We start from the raw sequence: 19589 nt of genomic DNA on the forward strand, positions 1-19589 counted from the left end.
ATAGTTGATCATACTGACCTATGATGAAAATTACAGGCCTCTCTCATCTTTTTAAGTGGGAGAACTTGCACAATTGGTGGCTGACTGAATACTTTTTCCCCCCACTGTATATAAAACATTAAGGACACCTTCCTAATATTGAGTTGCACCCCCCCTTTTTGCCCTCAGAACAGCCTTGGGGCATGGACTCTTCAAGGTGTTAAAGAGTTCCACAGGGATGCTGGCCCATGTTGACTCCAATGCTTCCCACAGTTGTGTCAAATTGGCCGGATGTCTGTTGGGCCACTTAAATGTTTTGTTTTTCACATTCACCCTCTGATTGGCACACATACACAATCCATGTCTCAGTTGTCTCAAGGCTTGAAAATCCTTCTTTAAACTGCCCCCCCACCCCCTTCACCTACACTGATTGAAGTGGATTTAACAAATGACATCAATAACTTTCACCTGGATTCACCTGGTCAGTCTATGTCATGGAAAGAGGTGTTCTTAATATTTTGTACACTCAGTGTATGTCTCTGTGTGTGTGTGTGTGAGTGATGACAGCCAGGGCTTACTTCAGACAGGCCTAGGATCAGATGCCACATGCACCTACACTGAGCCCTCTGAATATGGGCTCTTTTTGCGTCCCTGTCTTTTATGGGCAATCGGGTTTAACAGGTGGGCTTTGTGCAGAGGCGGGGCGGGCAGAGGATAGCATACCGTGATGGCTCCATTGTTCCCAGCACACGTCTGTGCTCTAACACACCGTTATACCACTGTGATACTGGGAACCTCAGACTCACAGAGCACTGCCTCTCTGATCCACTGGCGCTGGACATAAGCCTAGGACTGGCCTGATCCCTGATCCTTCACCTCTGACCTCTTATCCCCGCTGGTCCGTTCTCTATACCTTCTCTCTCATTCTTTCTGTTTTGTCTCATCTCTATCCCTTTTCTTTGTCCTCTCTTCTCTTTCCACATTTCTCTTCTCTCTCATCTCTGTCCTCTTCTCTCCCCTCTTCCCTGCAACTCTTCATCGTGTCATTGCAGTAAATGAGAATGTGTTCTCTGTCAAGTTACCTCTCAAAACAAAGGTTAACGACACAATAAATAACAAATCCTTCTCTCCTCTCTCAGGAATGAAGCGTCCGTTCAGCCCATCCTCTGTATTGGATATGGAGGAGGACAGGAACGGGTTAGGAGTGGGGGTGGGGTTGACCCTGGACAGCGAGGCGTGCTGTGACCCCCAGGAGGAGGGGGTAGTCCTGGGGGAGCAGCCAGGACCAGGTGGGGGCGCCCTGCCCTCCTCTGACCACAGCAGGCCCAAGAGGGAGAGGAAGCAGCGTAGCTACACACTGTGTGACGTGTGTAACATCCAGCTCAACTCCCCAGCCCAGGCCCAGATACACTACAACGGCAAGTCTCACCAGAAGAGACTCAAACAGATAAGCAACGGGAAGATCCAGCATGGCAACACAGGTAGGACAACCCACCCACTTTCTGCCCTATTCTGCAGCTGTACCCTACTCTACCCCTAGACTGTTAGAAAAAAGGGTTCCAAAAGGGTTCCGCAGCTGTCCCCATAGGAGAAGCCTTTTCGGTTCCAGGTAGAACCCTTTTTGGTTCCAGGTAGAACTCTTTTGGTTTCCATGTATAACCCTCTGTGGAAAGGGTTCTACATGGAACCCAAAAGGGGTTCTTGAAAGGGTTATTCTATGGGCATAGCCGAATAACCATTTTTGGTTAAAGATATAACACTTTTTTCTAAGAGTGTACAGTACCCTATTCCACTATAAAACTCTAAGGCTGCTCACGTCTGTACCTCCTTACCAGGTGAGGAGAGAAATGATAGTGTGCACACTTTTGACAAAATGTGAATATGAGTTCTACCCCCCAATGACACATAAAGCTACATTATATAACCTAATAAGGTGCATCGGTACTGTGTTCTACCTGTTTCATCATACTTTCAGTACATTTCTAAGAGGATGCTGTGATAATGAGTATGACAAGTGAACATGGAGTGCTGCTACAGATGTAGGATCTTAATTTGATCACCCTGTCCCAGGAGAACTTTCCACATTGAAATTTCAGACATGATTTTCCTTTAAGAAAAATGTATCAACCCCTACAAAAATGTCCATTAATTATAATCCACATAATAATTCACATTTCTTGTTGCTGCAGGATTATTTTCCTGCTGTAGCAAACTGTCTCAATCTGTATAGATGTGTTGTGCCCTGGCTCTCAGTACAGGAGTACTAGTGTAATGTAGAAGTGTGTATGGAAGTGTGTATAGAGTAGAAGTGTGTATGGTGCTATATAGTCTTCCCTAGCCTGAGGCTGGACACAGAGGGAGGAGAACAAAGCTGAGTTAAGTCATTCATTGACTGACTAATTAATTGCTGGTTATTTTAGATCGTTCTTGTTCCTGCTCGCTCCAGGGGAGCTACTGCAGTGGCTGCAGTGGAGTTGCAGGTTTTCCCCATAGCTTTGAATATATAGTGAAACTGGCTACATGGTATGATGTTAGTCCTTTCTGTCTCCCACTCTCTCTTTGCTTGTAACCCTCCTACGCAGCTCGAAAACACTCTCACAAACCTGGAGAACCTGCTCTCAAACACTCATCACTCACTCTTGAATACTCTCTCTATCTCTATATCTCTCTCTCACACACACACACGTGCACACACACACACACGCGCGCACACACACACATCTCCGCATGAAAATTACTCTGACCCACTTCAGGTGCAGAAATCTCGTACAAACAGCACTTAATTACATAGCAACAGAGACCATGGCAACGCTTGCCATGGCCACAGATTCTTTGGCCCTGATTGGCTGCTGGCAGGCTGCTGGAAGGCTGCTGGCAGGCTGCTGTAGGCATGGTGGTGCAGTGTGTTTCTACTCCAACCCTGTAGGGGGCAGCAGTGGGGACAGACCTCCCTTGAGACTGCCTGGAAACCATGGAACATCTGACTCAGCACTAGAGGAAGGTACACAAACAGTCAATAGTCACCCGCTTAGGTCGTTCAGATAACTGGCTTTGGCAGTTAGTATACACCTGGGATGGCTGTTCTTAAACACAATGTAGCAGCAGTAATCTGGAAAGCAGAGAGATCACGATACACCCATACAAACATACCACCTCTCCTCTCCTCCTCTCTTCTCCTGTCTCCTCTCCTTCTAGCCTCTCTCTCTCTCTCTCTTCTCTTTTGTCTCTCTCTTACTCTCACTCTCTCCCTTCCCCTCTCTCTCTCCCTCCCTCTCACCCTTCCCCTCTCTCACCCTCCGCCCCCCCTCTCTCTCTCTCTCTCTCCTCTCTCTCTATGTAGTGACACAATGAATAGTTGGCTAAATAATTCAGCCATGCTGCCTGCAGGTGTGTTGCTCATGTGGACGCCCTTCTTTGCAGTCCTCCCAACCGTCCTCCTTTCCCTTTCCTGATTGCTTCATTGCTTCAGTGAGCCAGCACGCAGAGCCCAGTCCAATGCCTTGTGGCCAGTCAGTCTTTAAGAAGGATGGGCAGAATGAGGCCTGACGTGGCCACTGACCGTCACTGTCTAAGGCATGGGTCAGCTAGGGCAAGGTCTGACTCAGACCAACTCACACACATACACACACCCATGCTTTGTCCCTAGCACCCTGGCACAGCTCCGGCAGCAGAGAGAGATGGGGTGAGAGAGAGAGAAGGGGAGGGAGTGTGTGAGTTTGTGTGGTGTACGGTGCAGATTCCCTCTGACACACAGTCACAATCATGCAGCCTTATCTCTGCTCACCTTCTGCTGACTCCCACAGGCCCACAGCCTCAGCTCAACACACACACACACACACACATGTTGTTTGCAAGCTTTGTGGATGTTGAAGGGTGCGTGATGTGTGTTTCGAGTAAATGTGTATTCCTGTGTGTTTGTGTGTGTGTGTGTGTGTGTGTGTGTGTGTGTGTGTGTGTGTGTTTGTTTGTTTGTTTGTTTGTGTGTGTGTGTGTGTGTGTGTGTGTGTGTGTGTGTGTGTGTGTGTGTGTGTGTGTGTGTGTGTGTGTGTGTGTGTGTGTTTTGTGTGTGTGTGTGTGTGTGTGTGTGTGTGTGTGTGTGTGTGTGTGTGTGTGTGTGTGTGTGTGTGTGTGTGTGTGTGTGTGTGTGTGTGTGTGTGTGTGTGTGTGTGTGTGTGTCTTCCAACGAATCCTCTCCATGTCGGCTTGTGTTACCCTTCCTCTTTGCTTCACTGAACTGACAGAGGGTCCAGGCTTTTCTGCTCTCTCTCTCTCTCAATTCAATTTCAATTTTTCAATTTAAGGGCTTTATTGGCAGGGGAAATGTATGTTAACATTGCCAAAGCAAGTGAAGTGAAGTAGATAGTAAACAAAAGTGAAAGAAACAATAAATATTAACAGTAAACATTACACTCAGAAGTTCCAAAAGAATAAAGACATTTCAAATGTCATATTATGTATATATACAGTGTTGTAACAATGTGAAAATAGTTAAAGTACAAATGGGAAAATAAGTCAACATAAATATGGGTTGTATTTACAATGGTGTTTGTTCTTCACTGGTTGCCCTTTTCTTGTGGCAACAGGTCACAAATCTTGCAGCTGTGATGGCACACTGTGGTTTTTCACCCAGTAGATATGGGAGTTTATCAAAAATGGGTTTGTTTTCGAATTCTTTGTGAATCTCTGTAATCTGAGGGAAATATGTGTCTCTAATATTGTCATACATTTGTCTGGAGGGTAGGAAGTGCAGCTCAGTTTCCACCTCATTTTGTGGGCAGTGTGCACATAGCCTGTCTTCTCTTGAGAGCCAGGTCTGCCTACGGCGGCCTTTCTCAATAACAAGGCTATGCTCACTGAGTCTGTACATAGTCAAAGCTTTCCTTAAGTTTGGGTCAGTCACAGTGGTCAGGTATTCTGCCACTGTGTACTCTCTGTTTAGGGCCAAATAGCATTCTAGTTTGCTCTGTTTTTTTGTTAGTTCTTTCCAATGTGTCAAGTAATTCACTTTTTGTTTTCTCATGAATTGGTTGGGTCTAATTGTGTTGTTGTTGTTGTCCTGGGGCTCTGTGGGGTCTGTTTGTGTTTGTGAACAGAGCCCCAGGAACAGCTTACTTAGGGGACTCTTCTCCAAGTTTCTTTTTTTTTTTTTTTTTTCAGGGGGTAGATCAGCTTAATATTGCAGATAGATTGTAACTTCTATTAATGTAATTGTCTGCATCACTTCCAATCCCCCATGTTTTTATATATATATACTCCCCTTTATTACTTTTCAACCCCGCCATCCTTTCCCTACTTGGGGTAAATTAGTGAACAACAATGCCCAGGCCTCTACTTCCAGCCTATACTTACTATCTACACCTTATGGACACAGTCAATTTTACAATAATTCTATTTTATTAGTTTTTTTAGTTTTTTGCTCCTGAACTTCTTCTACTCTCAACCTCTCCGATCATTTTCATGATGTCTATCCGGTTTGCTTCTATATGCCATATCTTTCTAACTGTGCTCTTTCCCAAAAGCTCCCAACATACAACCTATATACTTATTATGGACACAGTATGCTTACATTATTAGTTATCTTGTTATTATTTGTTGTTATTTGTTATTAGTCCCATCCTTCAACTCCATTCAATACCTCCCATCTATCTCTTAACACCATCCATATACTCTTATCCAAGTTAATCTCTCTGTAGGTGATGGCTTTGTTATGGAAGGTTTGGGAATCGCTTCCTTTTAAGTGGTTATAGAATTTAACGGCTCATTTCTGGATTTTGATAATTAGCGGGTATCGGCCTAATTCTGCTCTGCATGCATTATTTTGTGTTTTTTGTTGTACACAGAGGATATTTTAGCAGAATTCTGCAATTTGGTGTTTGTCCCATTTTGTGAATTCTTGGTTGGTGAGCGGACCCCAGACCTCACAACCATAAAGGGCAATAGGTTCTATAACTGATTCAAGTATTTTTTGCCAGATCCTAATTGGTATGTCAAATGTTATGTTCCTTTTGATGGCATAGAAGGCCCTTCATGCCTTGTCTCTCAGATAGTTCACAGCTTTGTGGAAGTTACCTGTGGCACTGATGTTTAGGCCGAGGTATGTATAGTTTTTTGTGTGCTCTAGGGCAACGGTGTCTAGATGGAATTTGTATTTGTGGTCCTGGCAACTGTCAGGGCCCAGGTCTGACAGAATCTGTGCAGAAGATATAGGTGCTGCTGTAGGCCCTCCTTGGTTGGTGACAGAAGCACCAGATCATCAGCAAACATAAAGACATTTGACTTCAGATTCTAGTAGGGTGAGGCCGGGTGCTGCAGACTGTTCTCTCTCTCTCTCTGTCTCTCTCTCTCTCTCTCTCTCAAAACCCCAGCACAGGGTGATGGGCAACAACAGTGAATCTAAAAAGGCTTTCATTTCAGCTTCAGCTGTATATGACGGTAAAACTTTACTTAAAGCATTCAGGTATAATGCATTGGTAGTTGTTATAAGCATGTATAAGCCCCTGTTGTGTTTTATAAATCAACTGAAATATGTTATTTCTTTCTGTGGTATTTTGTTTTACATATTCTAAATGGCTACTGTACTTTTTACATTTTGTGGTCATTTTGTGGTCATTTCGTGATTATTTTCAAACCTCTTCAAACTACTCCTATAACAAAATAAGAACTGAGAAACAGATGATGCTAAAACAAGTATCATTTATTAGAAAATATGATATTGTATTATTTGGAATGCAAATGAACAATGTCCTGTATGGGCACGTTATTCAGTGTTTCCCCTTGTTGGACTGACGGCGGAGGCGGCGGGCTCTCTTCTTAGTTGAACCACGGGTGGTCACCAACACTGGAGCGGTTTGAGCATCTTTACAGCTGTCTGTCTCCCTCTCAGCTCCTCTCTCCTTTTGCTCATCTCCATGGAGCTCTAATGCGACCATTATCTATGGAAAGAAAATAAACTTAGTCTTATTAGGAAAACAAAACCATATTTTAATTCATGTTCCAAGGTCAAATGAATTGATAACAATGTGGTGATTTCTTAAGTCTTTACAGTGACATGTAAGTAATACTGTATGTCAGCTTAGGCAATATATATATAACTACAAAGGGTAAATGTCACTATTTGGACCTATTCTATTGTTGTTCTTAAAGCCTTTCTCAGACCCCCTCATACCCCTAATCTCTCTTTCACATCACATTACCTGCAGTAGTTCTCTCACACTGATGGTGAGCAGCAGGCCCATTCCGTACAACCAGCAGCAGAGAGCCAGAAACATGCAGCATGCAGCCTCTATCCTCCTCTCTTCTGCCCCATTAATCACTTCCACCATCTTCTTCCACACAAGCTCACTTGCTCCCGCTCTCTCCCTACTCCTGAGCTCAGCTACTCGGGGCGACGCGTTCTGCGGCTGGCCGTAGAATCACTTGTTGTCTGGTGCAAAGCACTAACATCTCTGTATTTCTGGTCAATACTGTTTCTGGTCTGGGTGGTGGTGGGCTTGTCCAAGCCACAATGGCCCATAGGGCAGGAGCCTATCTCCTGTTTTTGTAGCATGAGGCAGCTTGATGTACACCCCCTGGATAGGACACAAGTCTGTCGCAGGGCCTTACCCCCAATCCATCTCCTAAATGTGTGCCAAGCTGAGAGGCACCGGGTCCCGTTTTTAGAGTCTTTGGTATGATTGGACCGCGGATAAACCACCCGACCTTCCAATCTCAGGGCGGACACGCTAACGACAAGGCCACTGAGTTGGTTAGTGTTGTTTGTAGCTACCCGGGTAGCAGTGGGTTCCAAGCTGACCATAACACAAGCCTCTCCGGTGCACTTGTGCAAACTGTGTCCAGTGGTCTCGTTGGTGTTCTGTGTGGTCCAGGGTCGTTGATGGAAGTTGATGGTGTTGGTCTTCTTCCACACAAGCTCACTTGCTCCCGCTCTCTCCCTACTCCTGAGCTCAGCTACTCGGGGCGACGCGTTCTGCGGCTGGCCGTAGAATCACTGGTTGTCTGGTGCAAAGCACTAACATCTCTGTATTTCTGGTCAATACTGTCTCTGGTCTGGGTGGTGGTGGGCTTGTCGAAGCCACAATGGCCCATAGGGCAGGAGCCTATCTCCTGTTTTTGTAGCATGAGGCAGCTTGATGTACACCCCTGGATAGGACACAAGTCTGTCGCAGGGCCTTACCCCCAATCCATCTCCATAATGTGTGCCAAGCTGAGAGGCACCGGGTCCCGTTTTAGAGTCTTTGGTATGATTGGACCGCGGATAAACCACCCGACCTTCCAATCTCAGGGCGGACACGCTAACGACAAGGCCACTGAGTTGGTTAGTGTTGTTTGTAGCTACCCGGGTAGCAGTGGGTTCCAAGCTGACCATAACACAAGCCTCTCCGGTGCACTTGTGCAAACTGTGTCCAGTGGTCTCGTTGGTGTTCTGTGTGGTCCAGGGTCGTTGATGGAAGTTGATGGTGTTGGTCTTCTTCCACACAAGCTCACTTGCTCCCGCTCTCTCCCTACTCCTGAGCTCAGCTACTCGGGGGCGACGCGTTCTGCGGCTGGCCGTAGAATCACTGGTTGTCTGGTGCAAAGCACTAACATCTCTGTATTTCTGGTCAATACTGTCTCTGGTCTGGGTGGTGGTGGGCTTGTCGAAGCCACAATGGCCCATAGGGCAGGAGCCTATCTCCTGTTTTTGTAGCATGAGGCAGCTTGATGTACACCCCCTGGATAGGACACAAGTCTGTCGCAGGGCCTTACCCCCAATCCATCTCCATAATGTGTGCCAAGCTGAGAGGCACCAGGTCCCGTTTTTAGAGTCTTTGGTATGATTGGACCGCGGATAAACCACCCGACCTTCCAATCTCAGGGCGGACACGCTAACGACAAGGCCACTGAGTTGGTTAGTGTTGTTTGTAGCTACCCGGGTAGCAGTGGGTTCCAAGCTGACCATAACACAAGCCTCTCCGGTGCACTTGTGCAAACTGTGTCCAGTGGTCTCGTTGGTGTTCTGTGTGGTCCAGGGTCGTTGATGGAAGTTGATGGTGTTGGTCTTCTTCCACACAAGCTCACTTGCTCCCGCTCTCTCCCTACTCCTGAGCTCAGCTACTCGGGGGCGACGCGTTCTGCGGCTGGCCATAGAATCACTGGTTGTCTGGTGCAAAGCACTAACATCTCTGTATTTCTGGTCAATACTGTTTCTGGTCTGGGTGGTGGTGGGCTTGTCGAAGCCACAATGGCCCATAGGGCAGGAGCCTATCTCCTGTTTTTGTAGCATGAGGCAGCTTGATGTACACCCCCTGGATAGGACACAAGTCTGTCGCAGGGCCTTACCCCCAATCCATCTCCATAATGTCTCGTTGGTGTTCTGTGTGGTCCAGGGTCGTTGATGGAAGTTGATGGTGTTGGTGTTCAGTTCAATGTGAGGCATGCTGGCCCACTGCCAAATGCCCATGGGGGGCATCAGGTTATCCCGAAAATCCTTGCCGTCCAGAATGTGTAATGCCAAGATTACATATACCAACAATTTAATACTGGAAGAGTACAAAGCCATCTCTCAATCAGTAAAATTAAAAAAGCAACTACTCTGTACAGAGATAGGTGAGTTGTGGTGTTAAGAATGTTTGATAGGAATGTTGTGCCATACAGTGGTCTATGATGTCATAGAGGGCATCCAACATGTCACCTAGGTGAAGAGAACTAGCATGTCACCCCACCCTCCTTTATGACATCATTGCGATATAGATGCGGTAAAGAGGTTAATCGAACTCAACCAAAACAAAGGAATTGCCATGGCTGTGAGGGAAAGGGCTGTGAGGGAAAGGGCTGTGTGGGAAAGGGCTGTGGGGGAAGATCCTGAGTCTCCTCATTGCCCTCCTCATTGATCCCATGTGGCTTAGTTGGTAGAGTGTGGCGCTTGCAACGCCAGGATTGTGGATTCGATTCCCATGGGGGACCAGGAAGAAAAGTGTATGCGCTTACAAGTCGCTCTGGATAATTTAGCCTATTGTTTATATGTGTATTTCACACTATGTTGAGGTAGAAATTGGAGTATAATGTTTGTATGGATGTCAACCCCAATACATATTCATGTCATCGTTACCAATCAAATGCATTACAGTTAGAAACGACTTTGACTACCATCAACGATTTCTGTATGCTAGGTATGCTAACAAGCTTACACGAACGGGAGTTAGCATTTAGCAGTCACTTCTTCTAAACCTGAAAAGGGACAACTTCTACATGGTATGCAGTGATAACAGACACATTTATCCAAATCGGACTTAAGTAAGCACATTGTGGGCCTGTTACACTTCATAAATCATGACGGATTTGATGAATATCCACTTTGTTGGATCAGATTTGTTGAATGTGGTCAATGCAACGTCTGCATTCCATTGACTCCTTTACTGCATCTATGGTCAAGTTGAAAACCATAGAATTAGGAATTTGAATACTCTAATTTAATATGTAATTTAATAGGATCTCTATGTTGAAAACTCTGGTATTTCTCATCCTAAAGCTTGTTCTCCATATTATTTTTCAATGTTTTAAATGATGTGCCAACATGTTTTGAGCACTTTTATCTTCAAAACTAGATTTTTACTGGCTCTCTCTTGTCCCTTTGCAGCAGATATATAGTGAGCAATATGTTTGGAACATCAAATTGCAATAAAATCACAGTATCAAATTGCAATACATATAGAATCGCAATACATATCGTATCAGCACCTAAGTATCATGTTAATATTGTATCGTGAGGTCCTTGGCAATTCCCAGCCCTACTGTTCACCACTGCCCCATAAACTACCAGCCACCATTGTCTCTATCCTTCTATTGAGGGAGCCAGACCATAATCCCCCCTAATTAGGATCAGCTTGGCCATCGCCCCGCTCTAGGACGGCAGCACCAGCCAGCCAGTGTTACGCCCCTGAAAAAGGGGAGAAATAATCACGAGAGTGATGCAGTTATGTTTCCTCAATGAAAACTTTAGTATAATCCTTTTACAAAAATATCACATTTTACAGAACAACAGATCTACAGGAACTAGATAGTTTTGTAGGGTACAAAGCTTATTCAAGTCACAACAGCATAAACTGTAATTCACTAAAACATATACAAATGTTTCAATATAACTGTCAAACACAAAGTAGCTTTAGCTCAGTAACCCATAACTACATTTATCAACCATGTCAACAAAGTATTCTAAACACATTATACAAATAACCCCAAAATATATTATTAACAGCGCACATGTTCATTCACAATTAGCATAAAATGGCAGCTACTCTCAGTACGAAGCTATTCTTCGCTGCAACCGAGCAGGTTTCACTCACACACGCACCTATTACTCTCTTCAACTTAACTCCAACTTACTCAAGATGTTACTAAAACATACCTTAAACTCTCTTGACATGTTAGCAACTCATTTTATATCAATAACGTACCTGAAAAAGGGGAGAAATAATCACGAGAGTGATGCAGTTATGTTTCCTCACTGAAAACTTTAGTATAATGAGGAAAAAGACCGCGATTTCCCTGGGAAGTTGGGTGGAGACCAGAGCAATCGATCTCAGGCTCATAGATTAAGAGCATTTAGTAGATCACAGATTAACACTTTTACCCTTAAATTAGGCACCACAAAATAAAGTAGTCAATATAACGTTTACACATTCCTCTTACAATTTTTACCCTTTGTACACTTGACGGATTTTAACCTTTTAACACAATTATGAATGTTATCAATCTCTATGAACTAGTACTGAATGCATGATCTTTTTAACCTTAGATATTTTAAGATCCTTACATACCATGAACTTACTAATACTTTTTAGTGTATAACAGGCTATGAATATGTCCTTTAACCTGTCACACCAGCGCCTCCCAAAATATTTTGAGAGCCAATTAAAAGAGGCGTAGAGTCTGCCGGGGCGGGACAGGTCCACTAACATGTGGATGAGATGCATGTTGGGATAGCTCTTCCTCCTCTTAATTTAGTGGGAGGGAGGGAGGGAGGGGGGACAGTGGCTTGGTCTGATTTGACCTGATGTCACTAGAGGGGGTGGATGCTCAGACCACAGTAAAGGCTGTGTCTGTGTCTGAGTTACTATTGTTTATTTTCTGCTTGGCATCTCTTTTCATATCTTCGAGAATTGATAAAGCATGCTATTGTGGTGTGGGTGTCTCTATGTTTGTGTGTGTGTGTGTGTGTGTGTTTGGGTGTGTCTCTGTATGTTTTTATGTGAGACTGAGAGAGATACTCTGACTCTACCTCTTTCTTGGTTCTGATCTTTCCACGGCCTATGATAAAGCTTGTTGTTGTGATGTGTGTGTCTGCATGTGTGAGTCAGTGTGTGTCTCTTCATGGTCCCTGTCTGTCTCTATCTCTCTCTCTCACTCTGTTTTAATAAAGCGTGAGGGATTGGATTAAAGGCTGGGATTTTCTGCATGAATGCATTTGCGCATCTGCGTTTTATTTTTGTGCCGCCTCGCCATTTTCCCATTTTATTTATTCCCTGTGGAGGGAAATGACTTTCCTCACTCACTGTGCCTTTGGACATGTATGTGTCATAGTGTGCGTATGCGTGTGTGCACGTGTCATGTTGTTTGCAGCAGCGTCGAGACACACCTTAAGCCCTGGGTATCACCACATGTGGCTAGTCAGTCCCTGATCGGTCCATCTGATGTGTCTGTCAGCCACATACATTTTTAAAAACATTTTTGTCATTTAGCAGACGCTCTTATCCAGAGCGACTTACAGTTAGTGAGTGCATACATTATTTTATTTTTCATACTGGCCCCCTGTGGGAATTGAACCCACAACCCTGGCGTTGCAAACGCCATGCTCTACCATCTGAGTTACATCCCTGCCGGCCATTCCCTCCCCTACCCTGGACGACGCTGGGCCAATTGTGCGCCGCCCCATGGGTCTCCCGGTCGCGGCTGGCTACGACAGAGCCTGGATTCGAACCAGGATCTCTAGTGGCACAGCTAGCACTGCGATGCAGTGCCTTAGACCACTACGCCACTCGGGAGACAGTACATATCCCTATGCCGTCAATAGAAGACTCCAGTGAAAGAATATCTCTAATATAATCGATAATCTCTAATACAGAAACCTTCCCTGTCTCCTCATAGCATATGCCAACATTTCTATTTCCATAAATGACGTTTGGCTATGTAGCCATGTACTCTGTCTCTGCCCCCCTCGCCCTGGGGTTTGGTCCTTCGTGTCCCGCCGGTTTAGACTCTGGGAAAAGGTTGTGTTTCGGATCGGCACGCAGGGCCCAGTGGAGCGGGAAAAGTCTGGAGCAGGGAGACGGTACGGAGAGGAGAAGGAATAGACCACCACACGTCTGTCTGTCTTTACTGTTTACCCATGTCTGCCTGTCTGTATGTCTTGTCTGACTGTTTGCCTGTCTGTCTGTCGGTCTGTCCTGTGGAGACTAGGCCATACTCACTATCTGTTATTATCTAGTATAAATATCCAAAGCATATCCAAAGCTTTTGTTGTCACACAGCGCTCTGTCAAATTAATAGAACGGTGTGCCACTTTCTTAAATGTCACAGAATATCAATCCCTACTTTTCCTCAGTTCCCTTTTTAACACATTTTCTCTCTTATCAAACCGACCTCATGCAGTGTTCAACCATAGAATTATATATGTTTGTGTTCAACATCCTGTTCCATTCTCTGTTTGTAATGGATGTCTAGTCATCATAACAGCCTTGTCTGTTTGGTTGCCCCCCGCTACTGGAGATGTCCACCACTCCACCCCCTCCACCCCAGGCCCTTGGTGAGAAAGCCCAAAGAAAGGCTGTGTTTCTGGGCAGTACAAGGCCTCACTTCCCCCTCTCTTCCTGCAGCATATTATCCATCCTCCAGGCCCCATAAAACATTTTCTCACGTTTATTTAACCAGATAAGTCAATTGAGAACCAATTCTCATTTACAATAACGACCTGGCCAATAGTCATAACATTGCAACAGTGAACAGGACAACACGCAATACCACAAAAAAAGAAAAATACACACTACACAGAGGAAATGTACAAATTCATCAAAAATACAACAATAAGAAATTCACAGTGGGTTCGAGCAGAAAAGTCCAAGGCAACACAGCAGACTTAATGATCAGCAGGTACATTGATCAGACAGCAGCTCAGTTAATATGTTTTTGAAGGAGTGTGGTGGGATGAATGTGTCAAATATGAGGGTGTTATGGCCCCTAAGAAGACCCAGATTACACCAGAGTGGCTTAGTACCTCTGATAGAGGGATAGAGGGATAGTGGGGGAGAGAGGTGCTGGGCGGTGGGAGATAGAGGCTGATAAAGGGGACACTGAGTAAAGGAAAGACAGGGAGGCAAATGGATGAAGGGGAGGGAGGGAGGGAGGGAGGGGGGACACAGATAAACACTGTCATTTACCCAGTGAAGCGGGGCTGCCCAGTAATGGACACATGATAGATGGCCATTGGAAGTTTGTACTAGCTCAAAGTTCACACACACTTACCATCCGTCACGTCTGATCTGGAAGGAGGAAGGATACCGTCTAAACTCCAGTGGTAAACGCTTTCCTTGACTAGGCCTCACAGACAGACATAGAGAGGGACTGCCATGTATTGCACAAAACAAACCCTGAAATAGATATCTCATCTCATTGGCAATTAGGCAAGATGACAGTGTTTCTCTGTCAGTGGACCCTGTGAATGAACACACAAACACACACACACACAGTTCTGTTTGTGACTCTCTTTAATTGAATCACATGGTCACGCTCGTCATCTTTGATTGGCAGACAGATCTGGTTAGCCTGGGTACCATTCTTTTTAGCTAACATTCCACTCCTTGTTGCCTACTCTGTGTCATATGCCAAATATGCTAGTGCTCAACCTCCCACCACTTTGCTTCACTGTTCCTCCACTTAAAAGACAACTTTCTTCTCCTCCAGACTAGCACACGGCGCAGCCTCTTAGAGCGCTAGAGGCAACTCGCCGGTGACTTTCATTGTTATTCATGTGTTAATTTATTCGCTCATGGCAGACGTGAAACAGGGCTGTAATATGCAGATGCCGGTTTGTTTCTCGATGGGAATTTTCCGCTCCACTGCCCCTGTAGCTGCCACTAATAATAAAGTGAGGCAAGATGGAGAGAAAAGGAGGGGGAGGGAGGGGATGCTTGTCAGGATGCCTCCTGAACCACCACACGTATGCACACACACAGAGAGAGCTCATCTCTCGGATAGACAGTGACCAGGTGCGATCGTCCTGGCAGAGGTGACCTTGACCTTGTCACAAAGACTAGGAGTCTAGCTCTCCTCTCTTCACCTCTCCTCTCTCTCTCTCCTCTCCCTCTCCTCTCCCTCTCCTCTTCTCCTCTCCTCTCCTCTCTCTTCTCTCTCTCCTCTCCTCTCTCTCTCCCTCTCCCAGGAGGCTCGTAACACTTGGGGGGGGCTCATATTAATGAATGGAATTCAATAAATGAAACGGTATATGTTTGATATTGTTCCATTAATTACTAGTCATTATGAGCCCGTCCTCCGATTCAAAGTGACACCAGCCACCACTTCCTGCCTCCATCTTCCTCTACCTCCCCAGTGCATTTATATGAGATATAAACCCCCTACTGACTGACACACACACACACACACACACACACACACACACACACACACTGTACTGGCTGTCAGGATAGAGAAACATACCAGTCCCATAGGACTTTTTAGGGAATTTAATATTGTCAAACCTATACAATTGCATCATATACTCCACAGAATAGTCTGATGTGGAAAAGAAAGGGGGCGTTATGGACATTGAAGAGAGATATAATGACAAGGATATAAGTCCTACTGTAACAAGCTGTCCCCTTCCTCTAGTACAGTAACTAAAGCTTAGAGTGGATTCTATTCTGTTCTATTTTAATTTAAACACACACAATCCCAACGCAAATCTTAACACTGTATCTACAACAGCAAACACAAGTTATATACACACACACAAACACATTCACATACACACACAAACACTCACACACCAACATTCACATACCACACGCACCCTATCGTCCTCACACAGTACAGTGCACGTCAAGGCATTGTGTCCTCAACCACAGAAACACATGGATTGCATCCCAAATGACACCGTATTTCCTATTTAGTGCACTACTTTTGACCAGGGCCCATAGGGCTCTGGTCAAAAATAGTGCACTATATATGGAATAGGGTGCCATTTGCGGCTCAGCCATGGTTCACTGGGACCCAAGGCATCCCATGCACCCAGGCCTGAGTCCAAACTCTGAGCGTGTCCAATCAGCCAAGGCTTTACTAGAGGCCAAATCTGAAGCATATAATTGGGTTTTAATCAGCTTTCTCATTCAGGCGAGCGCTAAAGATTAGGGCAGCACGGGCTCCGCTCAAAATAAGCATTCATAAAGGCGTGTGAAAGCCTCTGACCCACCGCAGCGAATCATACAGACCAACAGACACGAGACCGCATGCTCTTCCTCAACCTCTTCCTCTCTTCATCTCTCCATTTTCTCTCACACTCCATCCTTCATGTTTCTCTCTCTCCTCTTTCCCCACTCCATCTCTCACTTTTCTTTGCTCTCTCCCTTCCTCTCTCTCTTTCTCTCTCTTTCGCTCATGGGGATCCACACAAGTCAGGCAGGGGAGGAAAAGTGCCCTTCTTATCAAAAAGGGCACATGCCACCCCTACACAAAGATACACATACAGTGGGGAGAACAAGTATTTGATACACTGCCGATTTTGCAGGTTTTCCTACTTACAAAGCATGTCTGTAATTTTTATCATAGGTACACTTCAACTGTGAGAGACGGAATCTAAAACAAAAATCCAGAAAATCACATTGTATGATTTTTAAGTAATTATTTATTGCATGACATAAGTATTTGATACATCAGAAAATCAGAACTTAATATTTGGTACAGAAACCTTTGTTTGCAATTACAGAGATCATATGTTTTCTGTAGGTCTTGACCAGGTTTGCACACACTGCAGCAGGGATTTTGGCCCACTCCTCCATACAGACCTTCTCCAGATCCTTCAGGTTTCGGGGCTGTCGCTGGCAATACAGACTTTCAGCTCCCTCCAAAGATGTTCTATTGGGTTCAGGTCTGGATACTGGCTAGGCCACTCCAGGACCTTGAGATGCTTCTTACGGAGCCACTCCTTAGTTGCCCTGGCTGTGTGTTTCGGGTCGGTGTCATGCTGGAAGACCCAGCCACGACCCATCTTCAATGCTCTTACTGAGGGAAGGAGGTTGTTGGCCAAGATCTCGCGATACATGGCCCCATCCATCCTCCCCTCAATACGGTGCAGTCGTCCTGTCCCCTTTGCAGAAAAGCATCCCCAAAGAATGATGTTTCCACCTCCATGCTTCACGGTTGGGATGGTGTTCTTGGGGGTTGTACTCATCCTTCTTCTTCCTCCAAACACGGCGAGTGGAGTTTAGACCAAAAAGCTCCATTTTGGTCTCATCTGACCACAACACTTTCACCCAGTTCTCCTCTGAATCATTCAGATGTTCATTGGCAAACTTCAGACGGGCATGTATATGTGCTTTCTTGAGCAGGGGGACCTTGCGGGCGCTGCAGGATTTCAGTCCTTCACAGTGTAGTGTCTTACCAATTGTTTTCTTGGTGACTATGGTCCCAGCTGCCTTGAGATCATTGACAAGATCCTCCCGTGTAGTTCTGGGCTGATTACTCACCGTTCTCATGATCATTGCAACTCCACGAGGTGAGATCTTGCATGGAGCCCCAGGCCGAGGGAGATTGACAGTTATTTTGTGTTTCTTCCATTTACGAATAATCGCACCAGCTGTTGTCACCTTACATTTAATTTAATTTTTAATTTTTTTTTCCTTCTCACCAAGCTGCTTGGCGATGGTCTTGTAGCCCATTCCAGGCTTGTGTAGGTCTACAATCTTGTCCCTGACATCCTTGGAGAGCTCTTTGGTCTTGGCCATGGTGGAGAGTTTGGAATCTGATTGATTGATTGCTTCTGTGGACAGGTGTCTTTTATACAGGTAACAAACTGAGATTAGGAGCACTCCCTTTAAGAGTGTGCTCCTAATCTCAGCTCGTTACCTGTATAAAAGACACCTGGGAGCCAGAAATCTTTCTGATTGAGAGGGGGTCAAATACTTATTTCCCTCATTAAAATGCAAATCAATTTGTAACATTTTTTACATGCGTTTTTCTGGATTTTTTTGTTGTTATTCTGTCTCTCACTGTTCAAATAAACCTAGCATTAAAATTATAGACTGATAATTTCTTTGTCTGTGGGCAAACGTACAAAATCAGTAGGGGATCAAATACTTTTTTCCCTCACTGTATATAAACTTCCGACTTCAACTGTACACAAGCAGCCAACTCTGCTGCCCCATGTACATAGAGACATTAAACACTGGACACTTCCCGTTTCTTTTATACTGTTTTTCACACTGTGTATTCATATACTGTATTATTCACATAGCTCATTCTAATATTTCTACTACTGTACATTGCATTTTTGTTATAGCGCTTATACACACGCTTATCTCAGCTCGTTACCTGTATAAAAGACACCTGGGAGCCAGAAATCTTTCTGATTGAGAGGGGGTCAAATACTTATTTCCCTCATTAAAATGCGTTTTTCTTGATTTTTTCGTTGTTATTCTGTCTCTCACTGTTCAAATAAACCTACCATTAAAATATAGACTGATCATGTCTTTGTCAGTGGGCAAACATACAAAATCAGCAGGGGATCAAATACTCCCCCCATTTTGTTATGGCAAACCTAAATAAGTTCAGAAGTAAACATTTGTTTAACAAGTCACATAATAAGTTGTATGGACTCACTCTGTGTGCAATAATAGTGTTTAACCTGATTTTTGAATGACTACCTAATCTCTGAACCCCACACATACAATTATCTGTAAGGTCCCTTTCCAATGCCTCGCACAGAAGGGAACCTGTTGGTAGACATTGAATAACCCATTGAGCATGGTGAAGTTATTAATTACACTTTGGATGGTGTATCAATACACCCAGCCACTACAAAGATACAGGCGACCTTCCTAACTCAGTTGCCAGAGAGGAAGGATACCGCTTAGGGATTTCACCATGAAGCCAATGGTGACTTTAAAACAGAGTTTAATGGCGGAGACAACTGAGGATGGATCAACAACATTGTAGTTACTCCACAATACTAACGTAACTGACAGAGTGAATAGAAGGAAGCCTGTACAGAATACAAATATTCCAAAATGTGCATCCTGTTTGCAACAAGACACTAAAGTAATACTGCAAAAAATGTGGCAAAGCATTTAACTTTTTATCCTGAATACAAAGTGTTATGTCTGGGGCAAATCCAATACAAGACATTACTGAGTACCACTCTCCATATTTTTAAGCTACATCATGTTATGGGTATGCTTGTAATCGTTAAGGACTGGAGAGTTTTTCAGGATAAAAAAATTAACAAAATGGAGCTAAGCACAGGCAAAATCCTAGAGGAAAACCTGGTTGTCTGCTTTCCACCAGACACTGGGAGATGAATTTACCTTTCAGCAGGACAAGAACTTAAAACACAAGGCCAAATCTACACTGGAGTTGCTTACCAAGAA

The sequence above is a fragment of the Coregonus clupeaformis genome, unplaced genomic scaffold, assembly GCF_020615455.1.
Source record: "Coregonus clupeaformis isolate EN_2021a unplaced genomic scaffold, ASM2061545v1 scaf1106, whole genome shotgun sequence".
In the NCBI taxonomy this organism is placed as follows: domain Eukaryota; kingdom Metazoa; phylum Chordata; class Actinopteri; order Salmoniformes; family Salmonidae; genus Coregonus; species Coregonus clupeaformis.